A 19,274-nucleotide genomic window follows, 5' to 3' on the forward strand; every position below is an offset into this window, starting at 1 on the left:
AAGAAAATAATCTAATAAAGGCATAATTTTGGATTGATAAGTACTATGAAAATAATTAAATACAATCATGGAAAAGAAAGTGACTGGATACCAAGGTCAAAGTTCATGAAAACCTCCTTGAGAAAGATATTTTGAATCAAGGAGATATTCTGAACTGAGATCTAATTGGTGCGGGTCATGTGACTCTTTCAGGGAGGATCATTCCAGGCTGAACAGCAAGAGCAAAAGCCACATGGAGTAACTTGTTTCTCAGCTGACTGCCCATGAGTTCCTCACTCCATGCAGGGGAGTGAAGGTGTGCCTTCCCACCACTGAGAAGTGGAATCTGTTTCTTCCTTATTCTTGAATCTGAGCTGGCTTTGGCAGCTCACTTGACAATTAGAATAGGAAAGACATGATATTCTGGGATTGCTGAGGCTAGGTTGTAAGAGATCCTATAGGATATACTTTGGCGCACTGGAGCATGCTCATGGGGTTCTACCCCTCAAATCCTGGTTGCCATGCTGTCAGAAACCCAAGATCCACAGAGAGGCCATATACAGATGCCCCACTGGCAGACCAGGCTGAGCTCCTAGCCCATAGTCAGCATCGACTGTCACACAGGGGAGCCATCTTGGGAGTCCAATCTAGTGGAGTCCCAGTCAACAACTGACCGAAACGCCAAGCAAAAATCACCGAACTGAGTGCAGTCAACCACAGAACTAGGAGATGTGTTGTTAAAAGTCACCAAGTTTTGTCAAAAGTGTTGTTAAAAGTCACCAAGTTTGGGAGTGATTCAATATCTCACAGGAGATAACCAGAACATCCTATGACTTTTCCCTATCTGCCTCCAAACCCTTCAACCTTGTTAGTTCCTTATTTTTCAACTCCAGCATTGTTATTACAGATGGACCTTCCTATAACCCTCACCTCAGATGCACAGGGAGCTTCCTCAACATCCTCATAAGACCTTGTGTTTTACCTTCATAACACTTACAATAATCTATAATTCACACATATTTTTATGATTATTTGTAATTGCCCCCCCCACACTAGATTCTATGTTCTGTGATAGTTCTTTGTGTGTTTTGCTCACCATAACATCCTCAACACTTAGCAAAGAGCTTGGCATGTAGAAGGCTATTGATAAATACTTTTTGGGTAAAGTAATAAAGAAACAATGGGATGAATGCATTGGCTTCAGAAAAGATAGCTAGTTGTCAAAGTTAGCATACTTGATAAAAGACATTGTCTCCAAACACTAATTCATGTCTGGTGGCCATATCTGGTTTGACTTTTTATCAAAGAAAGCTTATGAATTAAAATATTAAGTGTCCAGGACATGTGGAGCCCAGAAGAATTGATGAAAAGATGGTCCTGTGGTGTTTCAGAGGATGAGGTGTCCCTTCGTGGGCATATACACTAACAGAATATGAGTGAGATCCTTGGATCATCTGGTTCTCAAGCTACTCCCGTAAATGTCAGCAACTTGAAGCTCCTCTAATATCCCCAGCAACTCAGGTACTCTGCCCAGTGCATTAGATGTATTATCTTATTTAATCCTCTCAGAAGCTGATGAGGTAGAGCATCTCCCAATTACAGATGAGTAAATTAAGGCACAAAGAGGTTAAGAAATTTGCCCCAAACCATGGAGCTAACAAGAAGCAGACCTGGGTCTCAAAAACAAAATAAACAACAAAGATTCAAGCAAACCAACGAAAAAAGATTCCAGTATTTCCAAAACACAGGTTTTTATCCATTCGGTTTCAATGTCTCATAAGAGAACACATTCTCCTGATTTTGCCCCATCCTGTCTTAGAAATCTGGCTGGAAAACTAGTTGATGTGGCTCTGAGTTGGACACACCATTAGGAGGTGGCCCATATGATTATTACCAAGTTTCAAACTGTGAAACTTCTGACACTGAGGTCAGATGCCCCTTCCCCACCAGGGCACTCCAGCCTGGAAACACATCTGGATGGAGCGCTCAGCCAGCAGCCAGTAGCAGGCCGGCAGAGCAGATCACCGCATGGCATTCTCAGGACCCAGGAGACAGGAGCTGCGTACACTGTCAAGCGGACAGCTGGGGAAGGAGCTTGGATCTCAGGAGAATCTCCCGAATAACACAGCCAAAGTGAAGCATCAGGTGCGACGCAGCTTTATTCTGGGTGGGCCAGTTTTGAAACTCAAAACTGATAAACATGTCTGGGAATCTGAAAGACTGACTCAGAAATCCCCAGGCCCTTGGCTGTACCATTACGTTAAGGCTATAGATCCCACAAGTGAGCTTGCTCTAATCTTCTTTGCGCTTCCCTGACTCTCCCCTCCTCCCCATCCCCACCCTGCGTGATAGCTGCCTCATCAAGTGTGAATCATGAAACCACATAAACTGCAGCAAGGCCATCCTCCTGCCGACTTCTGGGAACATAAACAATAATAATGTAAATTCAACGTACTAAAGGCTTAAGCAAAGCGCTTAAAGGAAATCTATATTTTTTATGTAAACAGTCTTCTGTTTACCAATGTGGTAACAGTTGTTCTGCTCAACTCTGGAAGATCTGAAACCAGCTTGCCATGGAAGCAAAGGGTATAACCTATGACCAGGAGATTGCAAAGGAAAGAGAGGCAAAAACCTCACTTTTAAATGTCCCTTCCCCCTTCTGCGGTCCTGGCTGGTGATACTCTTGTTGGGTGATTAGATACCCACATTTTTCCTTTGTGTGGTTCTGAAAGAACCCTGTGTAGGGCAAAAGGTGTGTGTGTGTGTGCAGATGAACGAAAGAGAAAGAGAGGGACAAAGAGAGTTGAAGGTGTTAAGGAGTTGAAACTCAGACACTGCACAAACCATGAAAAACTTTCCCACAATCTATGTCTCCTTTTGTCTCAGAGCTGAATATTGATCCTAGGTGGTGATCTACATGGCTAGAAAATGTCAGATGACTTGAAAATTCCTTATTGTTGCTAACCACAAATATTCGGGATTTGTGTTATCTAGGTTATAATGAGAACCTGCCAGGGAAAAATTCAGACACACAAATCTTTGTGTAAACTACCTTAAGAGCCTTAAGCTGACAAAAGCCAGAGCAAAGTCTGAAATTTTGTCCTCATAGTACCCATAATTGAGCCTCCAGCTCTTCATATATTGTAACAGGATTCCAGCAGAGCTTGGGTTTTCCATGTATGCCATTCTACGTTTGGGCCAGAAAAGTCTTACTTTGTTCTGTGACCTCCCTCGTTTAAATATCAGGGAACAGTAAGGGTTACTGGGTAAGATGGATTTCAAGGCTTCTGGGCACTGACGGGGGAAGGGGTAAGAACAGTCTTAACATGACCCTCCTCTTTGTTGCTGGTGTTCTTGTCTGTCCAGAGTCCAACCCCTTCTTCTAAGAGCTTAGGCCAGTCACACCTTCACTTCCAGAAATTTAAACGTTAAATTAGTCAAAAAACAACGGCGGGCAAACACTAGCTCTCTATCTCACAGAAGCCAATCACATGAATGATAAGAGGATGGCTGGCGGTAATAGGAGAAAAAGTAGAACTAGTGTTGTTTGCTCCTGCCTCCCATCCTGGAAAGCAAACCTGCCATAGAATAACTTAACCGTATGCTGAGATTAACTGGTTGAGTTAGGCTGTCTGACCCCATGGGTTTAGGTACATCTTTGCAGCTCACAGGTGCAAATCTTTTTCATCTGTTTCTTCTTCTTCTTTTGAGGGTGTTTTCTGGGCAATATATATTTTTTTAAATCGTTGTTATCTTTTTAAATTTTATTTTATTCAAATTTAATTAATTAGCATATAGTGTATTATCGGTTTCAGACATAGAGTTCAGGGATTCATCAGTATTATATAATACTCGGTGCTCATTCCATCAGGTGCCTCCTTAATGCCCATCACCCAGCTACACTACCCCCCACCCCCGCCCCCTCCAGCAACCATCAATTTGTTTCTTATAGTTAAGAGTCTCTTATGGTTTGTCTCCCTGTCTGGTTATATCTTGTTTTTCCCCCTTCATTCCCTTATGATCCTGTGTTTTGTTTCTTAAATTCCACATATGAGTGAGACTATATGATCATTGTCTTTCTCTGATCAACTTATTTCGCTTAGCATAATACCCTCTAGTTCTATCCATGTCATTGCAAATGGTAAGATTTCATTTTTTGATGGCTCAGTAATATTCAATTATTTATATATATATATATACCACATCTTCTTTGCCCATTCAACTATCGATAGACATCTGGGCTCTTTCCATTGTGGACATTGTGGACATTGCTTCTATAAACGTTGGGGTGCAGGTGTCCCTTCGGATCACTACATTTGTATGCTACGCAGAGCAATCTACACATTCAATGCAATCCCTATCAAAATACCATCAATGTTTTTCACAGAGCTGGAACAAGGAATCTTAAAATTTATATGGAACAAGAAAAGACCCTGAATAGCCATGTGTTACTTTAATTTAAAATATATGTAACAGAATTTACCATTTTAATCATTTTTAATAATTAAATTAAGTATACAATTTGGTGTCATAAAGTACATTCACTGTATTGTGAAGCCATCACCACTATCAATTTCCAAAACTTATTCATCAGCCCAAACAGAAGTTTCCATTAAATAGTAACTCCCCATCCTCCTCCCTCAAGCCCTTGGTAATCTCTAATCTACTTTCTGTCTCTGAATATGAATGGTCATACAACATGAATGGATCATACAGTAATTGTCCTTCAGTGTCTGGCTCATTTCATTTAGCATAATGTTCATCTATATTATAGCACGTGTCAGAATTCAATTACAATTACTACGTTGAAGAATATTTCATTATATAGATACATCAGATTTTGTTTATCCATTCATCTGCTGATGGACATTTGAGTTGTTTCCACCTTTTTTGGTATTCTGAACAATGGTGCTATAAAACATTGGTGTAAAAGCATCTGTTTGAGTCCCTGCTTTCAGTTCTTTTGGATAAGGACCTGGGAGTGGATGTGATCATATGTCAGTGATGGGGTGATGGACCATATGTGGTTTTAAGCATGACTACACTGTTTTCCTAAAGTCTTCAGTGGACCAAGTGAATGGGCCCATTTGATACCTAAGCCATATCCTCATATGGTCTGATGCACCTTAGCTAGAGAGGGAGATTAAGGAATTAACAAAACAAAGAAGAATTATTAACTTATATAAGACACTTAGTAGGTACCAATCAGGTAATGATTCTTTCACATTATTTCTTTTAATTCTTACATTAACCAAATGAAGCAAGTGTTTTTAATTTTATATACTCGCCTCATTATCTTTAGCAGATAACGCAGAATTTTAAAGTATAGGAAACTTCCCAAGGTCACCAGACAATAAGTCTGTTTGGATCCAAGCCCCATGCTCATTTCACTCTCCACCACAGCTCCTTTTAGTTAATCAGAACACATATGAGGTAAATGATCCTAAGCAGGAAAATCAGCCAGCCAGCTCAGCTAGAAGTCTAAACTGGTCTCCTAGGTGAAGTTCCAAATTTCAAGGCAAAGCATGGGTCAGTTCCCAGAAGGCTCTGCCTTCTGGCCCTAGGTCATCCCTGCCTGGGCCAGAGTAGTGAGAAAGAAACAAGGAAGGAAGTTGCGGGGGCGGGGGTGGGGCGGGGAAGGAAGGAAAGAAAGAAAGAGGAAAAGCAGAAAATAGCAAGGTCATCTGGTCAACAGTGGGTGTATAACTTCCAGCAGTCATGCACTCTGTGCTCACTAGACTTTCACATGAAGCTGTATGTGCTGAGGTTATGTCCCTCCTCTCTGTGGCCTCAAGGAACCCAAGAAACACACTCATTGCTTCTTTGGTTATTTTATAAACAGTGCTTGGAAACCACGAGTCATTATCACTCTTCTGGCCAGCCAGTCAGACTTTCCATGCCCTTGTGTGCCATGCCCTTAATCTTCTCAAAGCCAGCAGCATCATTCCCTTAAACCAAGAGGATTGTTTACTTTGGCCATAATCAGGGCAGAGTTTAAGTATCAGCCTGTCTTCTCTCAGTGCCCAACAAGCTTTAGGGCTACAATCCAAACATTCATCCGACCATCCATTCTTTTATTCACACAATCATCCACTCACTCCTAAATCCTCTAAGTTTTACCCAGGCAACTACACACCCATATAACTACCTATCCATTCATCTATTCATCCATTTACCCACCCACCCATTCATCTGCTGATGCAAGTATCCACCCATATACTCCCTTTTAATCATTCATCTACTTACCATTTTTTTCATTTATCGACCCACTTACCCAATAACCAATAGAGTAATTTATCTACTTATTCATGCATAGATGTACTCATCCATTCATCACCTACTCAATTACTTAGCACTTCTTCACTCAGTCACCCAATCACTTACGTATTCAATCACCTAACCACCTATTCACTAAATCTGTAATCACCTATGATGAGCCAGGCACTGGTGCTAATAACGTTAGAGGAACAAATGTGAACAGTATGGTCACCCATTCCCCCATCTACCCACAATCTTCCATTGATTAGCATCTATTCATTTATCTACCCTTGTAGACTTCCACCTCTGTGGGCACAGACGTGGTCACTGGGAGGCTTCCAATGAGGTTCAAAGAGAGAAGTAGAGATAAACTCTGATTCAAGTCCACACAGAAAGTGTAACCAAAATGTAGATGAGAACTGGCTAAGAGACAAAAACTAGTCAAGAGACAAAAGACTTAGAACTCCAGTTATCAATAAAAAGAAAGAAAATTTGCAGTAGTGCATATTAATATGGAATCTGAAGAGATTCATTCGGGTACCACCATTAGTCATAGAGATATTAATAAGTCATTCTGAGCCTTCCTGAAGGTCAGAAGGAAGCTCAAAAAGGCACTAAGATGATGAAGACACTTCTGTTCATCCATCTGCCCATCAAGTCACTCATTTACCCACCTGTCCACATGTCCGTGCATTTACCCCTCTAAGCCTCTGCATTTGTATTGTTCAACAACTGCAGCAGCAGAAGCTCTTAGCCAGGGTTCCCTGAATAGGTACATTCACACAATGTCGTCCATCCTTGTGCTTCCAGTATCTCCCATTGCAGTGGACACACAGAAGTGCAAATTAAATATTTGTTAAATAAATTAATGAGTACTCTCAGTTATGACTAGATAAACCCAAACCAGAAAGGTGGCATCTTGATCAGATAATCTGGCTGGCTCTAAAGCTGGTTTGAATAAGTTTACTTTTTATATGATTGCTTAATGGAAACATGCAGATTCATCCTATCTGCATTTGAGAAATGAATATGCTCAGACAAGGCCATGACTAGTTTAGGCATGCCTCAAAGACTGGGCTTTAGCTGTTTGACAAAGTGAATTCATCTCCCTCAGATTCTAACACACCACTGGAAAGGGCTAAGGTCAGATTCATGCATTAGGAGCTAATCAGCCAGATCTCAAGATTCAGTAGATCCAATTATTTTTGCTTAACACCACTTCACAAGGTCACCACAGAGACCCTTAATCAAACTGACTGTTTGGGATAACTACATTTATGTAAACAGAACTCGGACTTGCTCAATTGAGGAAGACCACTATGGATTTGGCCAGTATAGTCAAGCTATCTGGGCAACTCAGATTGAAATCTCACTTTTTTATTTTTTAAATTTCTAAAATGCAAAACAAATAAAGTCCTTTCAGTTCAAACCTGGAGACAACATAGCATATCACCAGCAGCATAGCAGATATGGAAGATAGAACCAGAGAAAGGTAGATTTTCATCTGGCATCACTTACCAGATCTGTCACCTTCAGCAAGTTACACTGAGTGTTGCTAAACCTCAGTTTCTCCATCTGCAAAATGTGGGAAAAACATCCTTTACTTCACCAAAGTGAATTCTAGTCGATACCCTATAGGAAGTATCTATAATCTCAATGCCTGATACAAAGGAGGCACCCAATAAATAGTAGCTCCCAGTACCCTGGTTCTCTAAATAGTTGCTCTGTCTGCATAGCTCACCTTTCTTGAGACAATTTATTTAAAATAAAACAAACAATGTTTTCTAAGGTCCATTTGGACCACTGGAACTCTGGAAAAGGCTTCTCTGTCTCTTGCCTCATTTACATTTCATTGTCACCATCATTGCCATTATACCTCAAATTAGAAATGTTTCCATTCTACAGATAAGAACATTGAGGACCAAGTTGAATGAGTAACTTACCTACTTTATGTCAGAGTCAGAACTTAAACCTATCATTTTCAAGCCCTGAGCCCAGTTCTCTTGGTAGCAGCAGGATTATAAATAAAAGACACAAGAAAATGAGCAGGATAAAGGAGGCAAAAGGCCATCAAATCCCCTGAGACCCATCCAGAGTGGCCTTGCTTAAGTAACAAGCATGTACGTTGCTAAGAAGACCCAAACTGACATAGGCACTCGTGGGTCTGGGCTTCTCTCACATGCAAGCAGCATCATTAAGTATCACTGTGACCTTCTGATTGGCCTCCAACATATATAGATGATCCTATAACCTGAAAAGCTGTCCTATTTGCCTAGACTCCTACAAGGAGTCTGTGTTTTATTTCACTATTTTCCTTGGTGTGCTTCTATTTTCTTATTTATTTATTTGAACCACTAAATTATCTAATTAGTGACATATACCGTTGACACATGGGCCACTATGAATATTTACTGCACACTTGTTCACGCATTTATCTAAATAGGTGGCATGCCAGAGCTATGTAATAAGGAATAATGATTCTTTAGAAGAGTTACAGGAAATTATAGAAGGGGGAAAAAGTTTTGCACAGTGGGTTGCAGCTTCCAACCACATCTATCAATTCTTCCTGAGATAGAGCAATTGCATAGTAATGACAAAAAATTTATAGTAATGAATAAATCAATACTCAGCTCTGCGGCAGTTTCAGATGTTACTTTTATAGGTCTTCCCGTGTCTATTATACATCCCTTAGCTCTGGAGCTGAGAGAGTGTGGTGAATGCCAACAGCTAGAGGAGAAAGGGAATAGCTTAGACTCCTGAGAACATGGTGATCCATCACCATCCCCTTTCAGAGAGACCCATTTATATCTCTGAGCCCTAAAACGGAGCAGCTTTCAGTGATCAACTACTCGTTAGACATGTGTTTGTTTTAAGAATGGAGCTGTCATTTCATGTTGAGCAAAATGGAAATGCAAAAACAAACAAACAAACAAACAGACAGACAGACAGACATGGGTAGGATGGAGCAGGAAGAAGGAGGTGCTGGTGGAGAGGGAAGACAGAGAGCAGTGTCTCCCAGGGCTTTAGTCATTCAACAAATATCAGCACATAGTAGGCCGAGTACCTACTATGTACCAAGTGTAATTCTAGGCAACGGTCAGCAAAGATTTTCTGTTAAGGGCCAAATCGTAAATATTTTAGGTTTTGTGAGCTAAATGGTCTCTGCTGTCCCAAAGCAACTGCGTCTGTGGTGCAAAAGCAGCCATACATGATATGTAAAAGAATGGGTGTGGCTATGTTCTCCCCAAATTAATTAACAAAGCAGGTGATGGGCTAGTTTTGGCCCATGGCATACAGATCACCCACCTAGCCCATAAAGCCACACTTCCCAAAGGATGGGCTTTGCACCAGTGGATTGTGGGATGATTTGATAGGGACATGGACATGGTATAAATGACTTAGAGTCACACAAAGGGGTTTAATTCCAAATATAAATCTCTTACAATCCTCTGATTGCACCCAAGGAGAGAGTTTCTAGCCTCTACTATCTAACATTTTGCCAATCTCTTTTCAACAAAAAAAGAGCTCCTGAGACTCCCAGTCTGGCAAGCAACAGCTTCTAGAGATTCTTCAGTGTTGTTCATTTTCCCCCCTGAATTTCCATTAATGGCAAGCAATACTTGTATCTGTTTACCATTTGGAAAGTCAGAAACAGGGTTTCTTAACCTTGGCACTATGGACAGTTGTGCTGAATCATTCTCTGATGGAGATGGGAGGCTGTGCTGCGTACTGTAGGATGTTTGGTGGCATCTCTGGTCTCTACCCACCCCTCTCAGTTGCCAATAGCACAACCATGCCTCAACCACCTACTTCTTTGGTGACATCAAGCAACTATTTAATCTCCCCTACCTCATGTTTCTCATCTTTCCAATGGGGGATTATGATGACAATAGCTCTAACCTGACTGAATTGCTGTGAGGAATAAATCAATTCATTCATGCCAAGCAACTAGAAGAGAGCTCACCTGGGGAAAGCATTCAGTATTCATTCCAGTAACAAAATGTTTCTACTTTAAATATATTTCTTTGTCTAGTAACTTATTCAAGTGATTCAGTTTAAAGAAAATATTATTAAATATGGAATATTTCAGACAGCATAAAGATATGTCAATTTATGGAGCTGTTTCATAAGTGCATTGAAGTTCTGAAATTAATGTATTTAAAGAGTGGGATTTGGGTGTGTTTTAATCTGTGGTCTATTATTTGTTAGATAAAATCAGATGATTCTGGACCAGTTACTGAGCTTCTTTGACTTCCAGTCTTCTCCCTGGGAATAAAATGATGCCTCCTTGGAGAAGTGTTGTAAAGCCAAATCAAGATAATTTTCTCAGGAATTGCTCAACACAATGTAGGTACTCAATAAATGTTACTTCTTTATCTCCCTATCCTGGTTGTTAGTAACTCTTACTCGTTGCATCAACTATCTATTGTTTAAAAAATAACCCCAAAACTTAGTGGTGTAAAGCTACAGTCACTCATTAGCTCACAGTTCCATAGGTTTGTAATTTGGGCTTAGTTCAGCAGGTTGGTTCTTCTGCTGGTCTTAATACGGGTCATGTAAATGGCAGCAGTCAGCTAGTGACTTAATAGGGGCTGGCCTCATTCACATGTGTGTCTGCAGGGTCTCCTGCTGCTATAGCTCTCATCCCCCAAAAGGCTGACCTGGACCTCTTTGTGGAGGCAGCTCTGTTCCAGAAAAGCAAGAGCAGAAGCATAAGGCCTCTTGTGGCCTAGCTCCAGAAATCACACCAAGTCACTTCTACCACCACATTTCATTAGTCATAACAAGCCACTAGGTCATCTCAGATCAAAGCATGGAGAAATATACTCCACTTCTGGATGAAAGGAGGAACAAAGCCACCTTGTGGGGAGTGTGATTTACTGAGGTCATTTCTATAACAATTGCCCTAGCTTCTGCCTAGAGCTTCAGTACACATCTTCCTCCCCTATTTTTCCATAAAGACATCAGATGCCATTCATGTGACTTATATGGGGGTGTCATGATACTTGTGGGGGTCCCCAGATGTTCACAAAACCTTCCAAATTACATGGAAAGTACAAGACAGCACAAAAAATCATGATCACTGCAACTAAGAATGGTACATTAGTTCAAGGTCACTCATTGCAGTTTACATTATTGCCCAGAGAGGCTGTGGCATCCATAGCATTTCTCACTCTATTCTAAATCTAGTTCTTCTCTTACATTCAAGAAAAAATGGTCAGTGTAACCATACACTGTGTGATTACTACAAAGATTAAACTTAAGTCTGTCTCCCTAAAAAAAAGTCATTTATATCAAATGTTAACACCAAAATATTAGGAACAAATTGCATTAGCAGGTCTCAAAACTGCTTTGGGCAGGATTCATTAGTCCACATAACTTATTAAAGTGAGGAACTCATTCCCACCCACTTTTTTTCAGTAGCCACAATCTAAAAATAATGTCCATGTTTTCTCATTACATTTCTTCTCTCTGGAAAGTGATTTTATGGTGATTTTCCTCCAGTACATATCACCTCTCCTCTTCCAAAGATATACTTTAAATCTGTATATTATTAATAGCTGGACCACCTCCTATATGTAGGTCTCAAACATCAGAATTTTTGGCCACAAACAGATGACTTTTAATCTACACACTCCAACAAACAGTGCTCACACCCATCAGAGACTCCAGGCCTGGCTTCAAATGCTGTCACCATCTTTTTCCAATTTGGGTTCCATCACTATAACAACCTTGTCACCTCAGTTCTTTCTCTCCCTCCATCACCGCTGTGGTAAACCTTATCTCTGCTTAAACTCATCTCTCTTCTTACTCTGTGCCTGGATCTGAGAACCAGAATGTGGTGAGAGAAAAATTCACAACAATGCTTAATAAACTCACATTAGAGTCCTGGCCACATATCTTAAGTGGGCCTTTGGCACCAGGTGAAAAGCCAACCACAATTCCCCAGTCAAAACCTCCTCCTGCTTATCCAGTTAACTACTGATACCATCTCACTTGTCTACCATCCAACACTCACTGTCAATAGATGACCCTGATTTTTATTTTATTGAGAAAATAGGAGCAATCAGAAGAGTGCTTTCTCTTTTCCACCTGTGTCTCTGTTGTTCTGTCTCTTCTCTTCTGTTATGATGACCTCTTATCTCCTGTTATGATGATCAAACATCTCTACTGCTCTCTAAACCCACTGTCCTTCATCCATTCAGGAGTTTTCTCTTAAAGTTGCTCCTCCATCCTCTGCATCATCAATCTACCCAATTATTCCCATCAGCATTTGGACATGCCCAAAGATGGAGCATCTACAGATAAAGACCTCAAAACTCTTATTAGTAACTCAGAACACTTTCAGAATATGTCAAAGCTTCCTCTGTATGATTCCATTAAGACATCTCTTATTAAATTCCCCAGTGGTCTTCATTTCCTTCGATCCAGTTCCCATATTTTAGACTGCATTGTCCTTGAATTCTCTGGGAGACTGGCTACACTTGGCCCAGGTCATTCCTATTAAAACTACCCCTTGCCTTAGCTTTCCAGTCACCATACTCCACTGGTCTTCCTCCCTCATCATTGGCCAATCCAATTCCTTTGTTTTTTTTCCCCAGTCTTCAATGTTGCTTCACCCAAGTGCTTTGGCATTCCTCCTCTTCTCTTCTAAAGCTACAACTCATTGTCAAGTTGACCTCACTTGAACTCTTGGCTTTAAATATCATCTCTTTGTTGATGACTTCCAAATTTATACCTTGATATATCTAGCTCTGATGTCTCGCTGGAATGCCATTTTTCCATTCAACCCATCAGCAAGTCCTATTTCACTCTATCCTTAAGATATATCAAAATTTGACTCTTCCAACTACCTGGATGCTCACCACAATTTCTAATTCAGAAGTGTTAAATGTTGTACCTGGTTTCCCGGCTTCCAGTCTTGTCTTCTCAGTTGATTCTTCCCACACAAGAACCAGAGTGGGCTTATTCAAGATACATATAAATCAGATCATCTCACTCCTCTTTTCACAAAACTCCAATGACTCTGTATCATACATTGAATACAATCCAGATTCTGTACCTTGGCCTTCATGATTTTACCTCTGCCTACCTCTCTGGGCTTGCCTCCTATACTCTGACTCACTCACTCAGCTCCATTATGTTTACCTTAGAGCTTATAGACACACAGGATTCATTCCCACATCAGAACCCCTGCCTGTATCTCTCTCCCCCCAAACCTTTCAATGATTCACTCATTCACTTTGTTCATTTCTTGGCCCAAATATTACCTATTCAGAAAAGTATCTATGACTACTTTCCCTCAAGCAAATCTGTCAATCATCTTCCTCATTCTTTGCTTTTTCTTTGAAAGTCTTATTACCTGAAATACATGTATTTTATTCCTCACTCATTGTCCATGTCTCCACAAAAACACAATTTCCAACAATCAAAGACCTTGTCCATCTCATTAACTGTTTAATGCACAGCACACTGGAGACACTAAATAGATATTTGTTAAATAAATGGTTGATAGTATTGGCAGAAATAACAATTGTGAAATGTTCTTAGAATTTTTACTTCATGCATTCATATTAGACATGATCACTTGGCTTAAGCAAGAAAGGAAGCAAGAGAAAACATAAGCTTGTCTTCGCATATAGATTTTATTTAAATTCTTTACCCACTGCTTCATATTCTCCAGATTTAGACGAAGTTTGTGAAAATGGAGGGGTAGAACTATTTAATGTAAAAAAAAATAACTATTTAAGGTCACAATACATACTAAATCATTAGCTTTGTCTTCTTCTTGTATCCTGGTATTGCCTATAAACTATACTCCTATAAGACACATGAGAATTTGTAAGAACTCATCAACATCATCATTTACACAGAGACATGTAAACTACCTACAAGAAGATTTAACTGATTTGATATGAACATCAGATGTCATCAATTTATAGTATGCAACTCTTCCCAGTAACTGATATCTAGCCAAATCAAGATTTCAGAATGTTTATTTGGTTTTCACAATTCAGAGAGGGATTCTGGAATGGTATTTTGACAAGTTTCCCTACAGAATGATCACTGACTTTCACAGAGGATTATTTGGATGCAATGTCAAGTTATTCTCAATTATTCAAGAAGGACTGCTCTTTGGGCCAAGGCCCACTTGAGGTAGAAGACCAAGGGAAAGATATGATTTAGCTATAGGGAGAGATGCTGGAAAGCAAACCCCCCTTGCCAACGGGAGTCTAGCCTCTTGTCACAATAGCAACATTCAATAATAGAATCGCACTAAGATGTGGCTTCATGATTTCTTTGGTTTTTAGAGTTTGATTTGTTCAGCCTCTTGTCCTATTGAATTAGCCTGCCATGAAGTTATGCGTTTGGTGGAGCCATGTCTAATGGTCCAGAGGTAACCAAACATTCCTCTTCAATATGTGGAAAAGCCGTGAACATCAGTGGTGCAATCATCAAACATTTCTTGTGCTGCATCTTCCAGGCACATAGTAAGACTGTATTTCCCCACCTTCTTCTAAGGTAGCTATAGCCATGTGACTTAGTTTGGCCAATGAAATATCAGCAAAGGTATCCCGTGCCAGTTCTTGGTGAAAGCATTAATAACCAGTGCACAATGTGACATGTTTGCTCCCTAGGTTGAGGTGATTGTAGAAGCACATGTTGAAAGGATGCCCACTTCAGCCAGGAGCCTTGTGTGACTGTGATGAGCAAAGCCTTCTGATGACATCTCTTTGCGCTAGACATGTAGCTTGACAGAGACAGACAGAAAGACAGACTCAGAGAGGAACTAATTATGTTAAGCCACTGAGACTTTTGGAGTTTTTTCCCAGCATGAACTTGTCCATCCTGACTTCTATCCCCTTCTGAGGGCTCAGGTTCTGGAGAAGAGCTGGCAGCTCTGCAATCTTTGACAGTAACAATTAAGTCATGGGAGACTTCTTGACAAAACAGGGTCTGTGGTATGGTAGAGTGAACAGGTACTGACACAGTCAGTACAAGAAACCCCAGTAGAGACTGAGTCATCTCTAAAACACTTCAAGAATTTTGTCTGGCCTCCTCCTTCATTAGAAGCCAAGTCTTCAGCTGCATGTCCCCTAGCTCCTTGCAATTCTAGCAAAGCAGACTACTGGGATACCCACAATCATGCTGGCTTCAGGGCACACAAGACCAATGTCATTTCACAGAGTAGAAAAGCCCCAGTTACGCTCACCCAGGCCACGGTGCCTTCAATGGCCCCATAGGCTCCCATACAGAGAGAATACAACTGCATGTCAATCATAGCCAGCTTTTATTTTATTTTATTTTAAAGATTTTATTCATTTATTTGACAGAGAGAGGCATAGTGAGAGAAGGAACATAGGCAGGGGGAGTGGGAGAGGCAGAAGCAGACTTCCTACTGAGCAGGGAGCCCAATGTGAGGCTCAATCTCAGGACCCTGGGATCGTGACCTGATCCAAAGGCAGATGCTTAATGACTGAGCCACCCATGTGCCCCTATCACCACCAGATTTTGACAGCAATTAGACAAGTCTGTGTCTTGGTTCCTCTAGTTGTGTGGCTTTGGGCAATTTACATCACCTTCCTGAGTCTTCATTTCTTCAGCTATGGAATGAAGAACTTAATGGTACATACCTTAACTAGGAGGGTGACCCTTTGTGGGATAGTAAATATTAAGAGCTCCATACTGTCCCTGTAACATAGCCAAACCATAGGAAACCACCATTTTTACAGGGCAAATCATAAGCTTTTGGCAGTTTCATATGGTTTGACTTAGAAATGTCAATTAACAGGAGCTGCTTTCACTTCTGAAAAAGTTCTGATAATTCAGTAAAAGCTATTCATGTCTGTCATTTGTTCTCCCTCAGGATTCACAAACCAGGGAATGTTCAGATGCTTCCCATTCAGCCGGATTCTCCAAATGGACTACATGTACTAGATTACCATTAGGCCAGTGCTGTCACTGCATCTGTAAACCACCTGTGCACAGGTGACTGGCCTTGGTCAATGGTCTTCTCTCCATACCAAATCATCAGTACCTATCCCTGGCTTTGCTTCCCTTACCTCGGCCCCACAGCATTAATTATTCCTCCCGACAGACTAAAATATATTGGCTATACAGAACCGAAGACCTGTCTCTGAAAAATTTGCACCAAGAATCCTAAAATTCGTTGTTTTTCTTGCCTGGGATATAGAAGCAGCACATGGAAGAATCACAAGAGCAAGATTCGAAGTTGTCTATACTGCCTATGGGACAGCCCAATGGCATAGCCCTCTCCATTGTTATTTCTCCCCACTTCCAGAGTCAGGTGACTGTGAGGTAATAATGGACACAGTGTAGCTGTGGAAAGCAGCAGGCTGCTTCCTGTTTCTCTCTGTTTGCTTTTGCTGTTCCCTCTGCCTGGAGCACCTTTCTTCCCCTCTGTTCTCCTCTTTCACATCCCAAGTCATGCTTTACGTGCTTCATGAGAGAAGGGACCTTGTCTGCATTGTCTGTGACTCATACTCTTAAAAATACTTGCATTCAATAGATACTGATTGAATTAATGAGTAAATAAACAAATGAGCGAAAAGGCCTCCTTGAGCATCAAGTGCTTCAGAAAGGTTGGCCTGGACACACGTCTTGCTGGTGAGGATCCCCTCGGATGTTCTCCTGAGGCACCTCTGTACCTGGCTTAACCTTTACTTGCACAGCAATAAATGTGGGGCATTACTCTATGGCCCAAAGCCAAAGACTTCTTTTTTTCATGTTAGAGATTCCTTGAGTGAGACCTTAGGATCTGGCCTAGAAGGTCCTCGTAAATGTATCTGACTCTTTTCCTTTCCTCGCTCTTCCTTGGCTCTTTGTGAAGAGCCTGGCTACCTCCAGCCTTAGGCTGGGGGAGTAGGGCTCTCAGCCCCTAATGTGAAGATAAGTTCAGTTTAGGGAGCTACCTAGTTGGGGAAGGTGGGGAAAGGGGAGAGGAGGGACTTGTGCTTTTCACAGTCTCTGTAGAGGACTGAATTCTCCCCTTCTAAGCAAAACAGCAAAAGGGAAATATAGGTCTTCCAACAAGTGATTTATTCTGTATCAGAAACGCATTTACCTGGCCTATTTTGTTGAACAGAAAAACCTCAGGTTCACTTAGTAAAACTCAATCTGAATATTTCCATCCTTTATTTCCATACAGATTAGCTTCATATGGCCTCGAGTATAAACACCACAGATTGGCTTGCGGGTTCTACGGGGGGAAAGAGGGAGCCTGGAAGGGAGATCATCGCTATTTTAAGTTTCTTCATGGTTCAGTAGGCGGCTGCTAAGAGTTCTAAAGGAGCAAACAAAATAAGAAAAGTTTATTGATTAGTTTACAAATAACTGTTGTATAAGAAAAGGTACTGAATGGCAGGCTGGCTTACTGATGGCTTACTTTTGCGGCCCTTTTCATTCTGTGGCCTTGGGAGCAGCCTCCAGGGGGAAATAAAAGAAGCAAAGCAAATGTGTTGTCTGGATAAATACGAGTTTGCACCAGGTTAAAAAAATAAATAAACAGGACCCTTTATTTGTTGCTGATTTGGAAGGAGACCAATGTATGCCTACTCTTCTTCATCTCTTCATGAAAAAATCTTTTAAAATGTCTTTGTCCTCCTCTGGCCAACACAATAAAGCTTGAGATGCTGGACTCCAGGGCACAGGTGACAAACTTCGATATGGTCTTCTCTAGTCCCCAACCAGTCACTGAGTGATTTGAGAAAAAAAGTGAAAGCAGCAAATCCATGCTTGTTCCTGGGGTTACAATGGAGAGATAGTGACCTGGAGAGAGAAGTCATTTCAGTGGTGGGGAGGAGGAGGGTTGTGGCCCTGGAAAAAAGAATAGGAAACAACACCAGGATTTCAACCTGCTCTACCCTGCTTCATCTTTGGGAGACCTTGGCAAGGTGTTGGCAGGTTGGGAGGATTAACTGAAATCAGGCGCTTGAAAGCCTTGGGCCCTGGAAGCTCTCAGGCGACGCAACAGTCAGTGCTGTGATGAGATTTCATCCATGTGAAACTTCTAGTGAGATCTGGAAGTAGCTCGCAAGAGATGTAGCTACCATGTAAGCCAGGTAGAGAGGCAGGGATCTTCTAGGCCCCACCAAGGAGTTTGGTTCTAGGTCCACAGACTGGTGTTGCCAAATGTGGAGGTTGTATAATGTGTCAGATTCTCCACAGAACGCTGACCCAGCACTAAGGAAACCTGGGTCACAGAGACAGTGCTCTTGCCATTTCAATCTCCCTTCAAACCTTCTGTTAATGCTACAAAGAAAGCCCCCATGATATTGGTTGATTGTCAACACTTACTAAGCATTTGTTAATTTCTCTTTTTTTTTTTACAGGAGTCCCAGGACCCGAGGTACAGCTCCTACACAGCCAGTTGTTACTGGTTATAATATAACTTTACTTTTTGTTGGCATTTATTTTCCAGATCACTTTCCTTTTTCTGGGCAGTGATTGTTTTCCATCATGTTAGTGATAAAAGAAGTCTTTGTAAATTTTTAAAAACGGAACTGCCTTAGGCACTCTCATACATTGCTGGTGGAAATGTGAATGGGTACAAACAAGTCTTGTAGAGAGTAATTTTATAGCATCTGACAAAATAACATTTGCAGGTAGCTTTTGACCCAGGAATTTCCCTTCTAGGAATTTACCCTGAAGATATAGCTCCAACAATAAGAAAATACATGTGTAAAAGTTTATTCATTGTGGCATTGTTGGCAACTGCAAACACTGGAAATAACTTAAATGCTCACACACAGGAGATGGTTGAACCAAGCCCGGTACATCCACAGAGAGTTGAAGAAGATGTCACAGTAAAAAAATAATGAGCATAAGTTTTATTGACTGAGAGGGAGTGATTTCCAGGAATTATTTTTAAGTGAAAAAACTTACGGTACAAAGAATACCTATAATATGTCACCTTTGTGTAATAAGGAAAAGAAAAGGAGAAAATATACATGTATTCTCCTAAATACAGGAAGGATGAATCACCATCCAATGACCCTGGTTAAGTGCAGAGGTAG

At 41.0% G+C, this 19,274-nt stretch overlaps 1 long non-coding RNA gene across 1 annotated transcript in view; it reads right to left on the bottom strand.

Annotated features, from left to right (window-relative positions):
• Nucleotides 1-19,274, bottom strand: part of LOC116580078 — a 567,258-nt gene that overhangs the window by 128,256 nt on the left and 419,728 nt on the right. The window contains exon 5 of the long non-coding RNA XR_004281498.1: nucleotides 7,756-7,812. This is a non-coding gene — a long non-coding RNA (uncharacterized LOC116580078). The remainder of the gene's footprint in view (nucleotides 1-7,755; nucleotides 7,813-19,274) is intronic.

Source organism: Mustela erminea, chromosome 19 (genome assembly GCF_009829155.1).
Source record: "Mustela erminea isolate mMusErm1 chromosome 19, mMusErm1.Pri, whole genome shotgun sequence".
Lineage (NCBI taxonomy): Eukaryota > Metazoa > Chordata > Mammalia > Carnivora > Mustelidae > Mustela > Mustela erminea.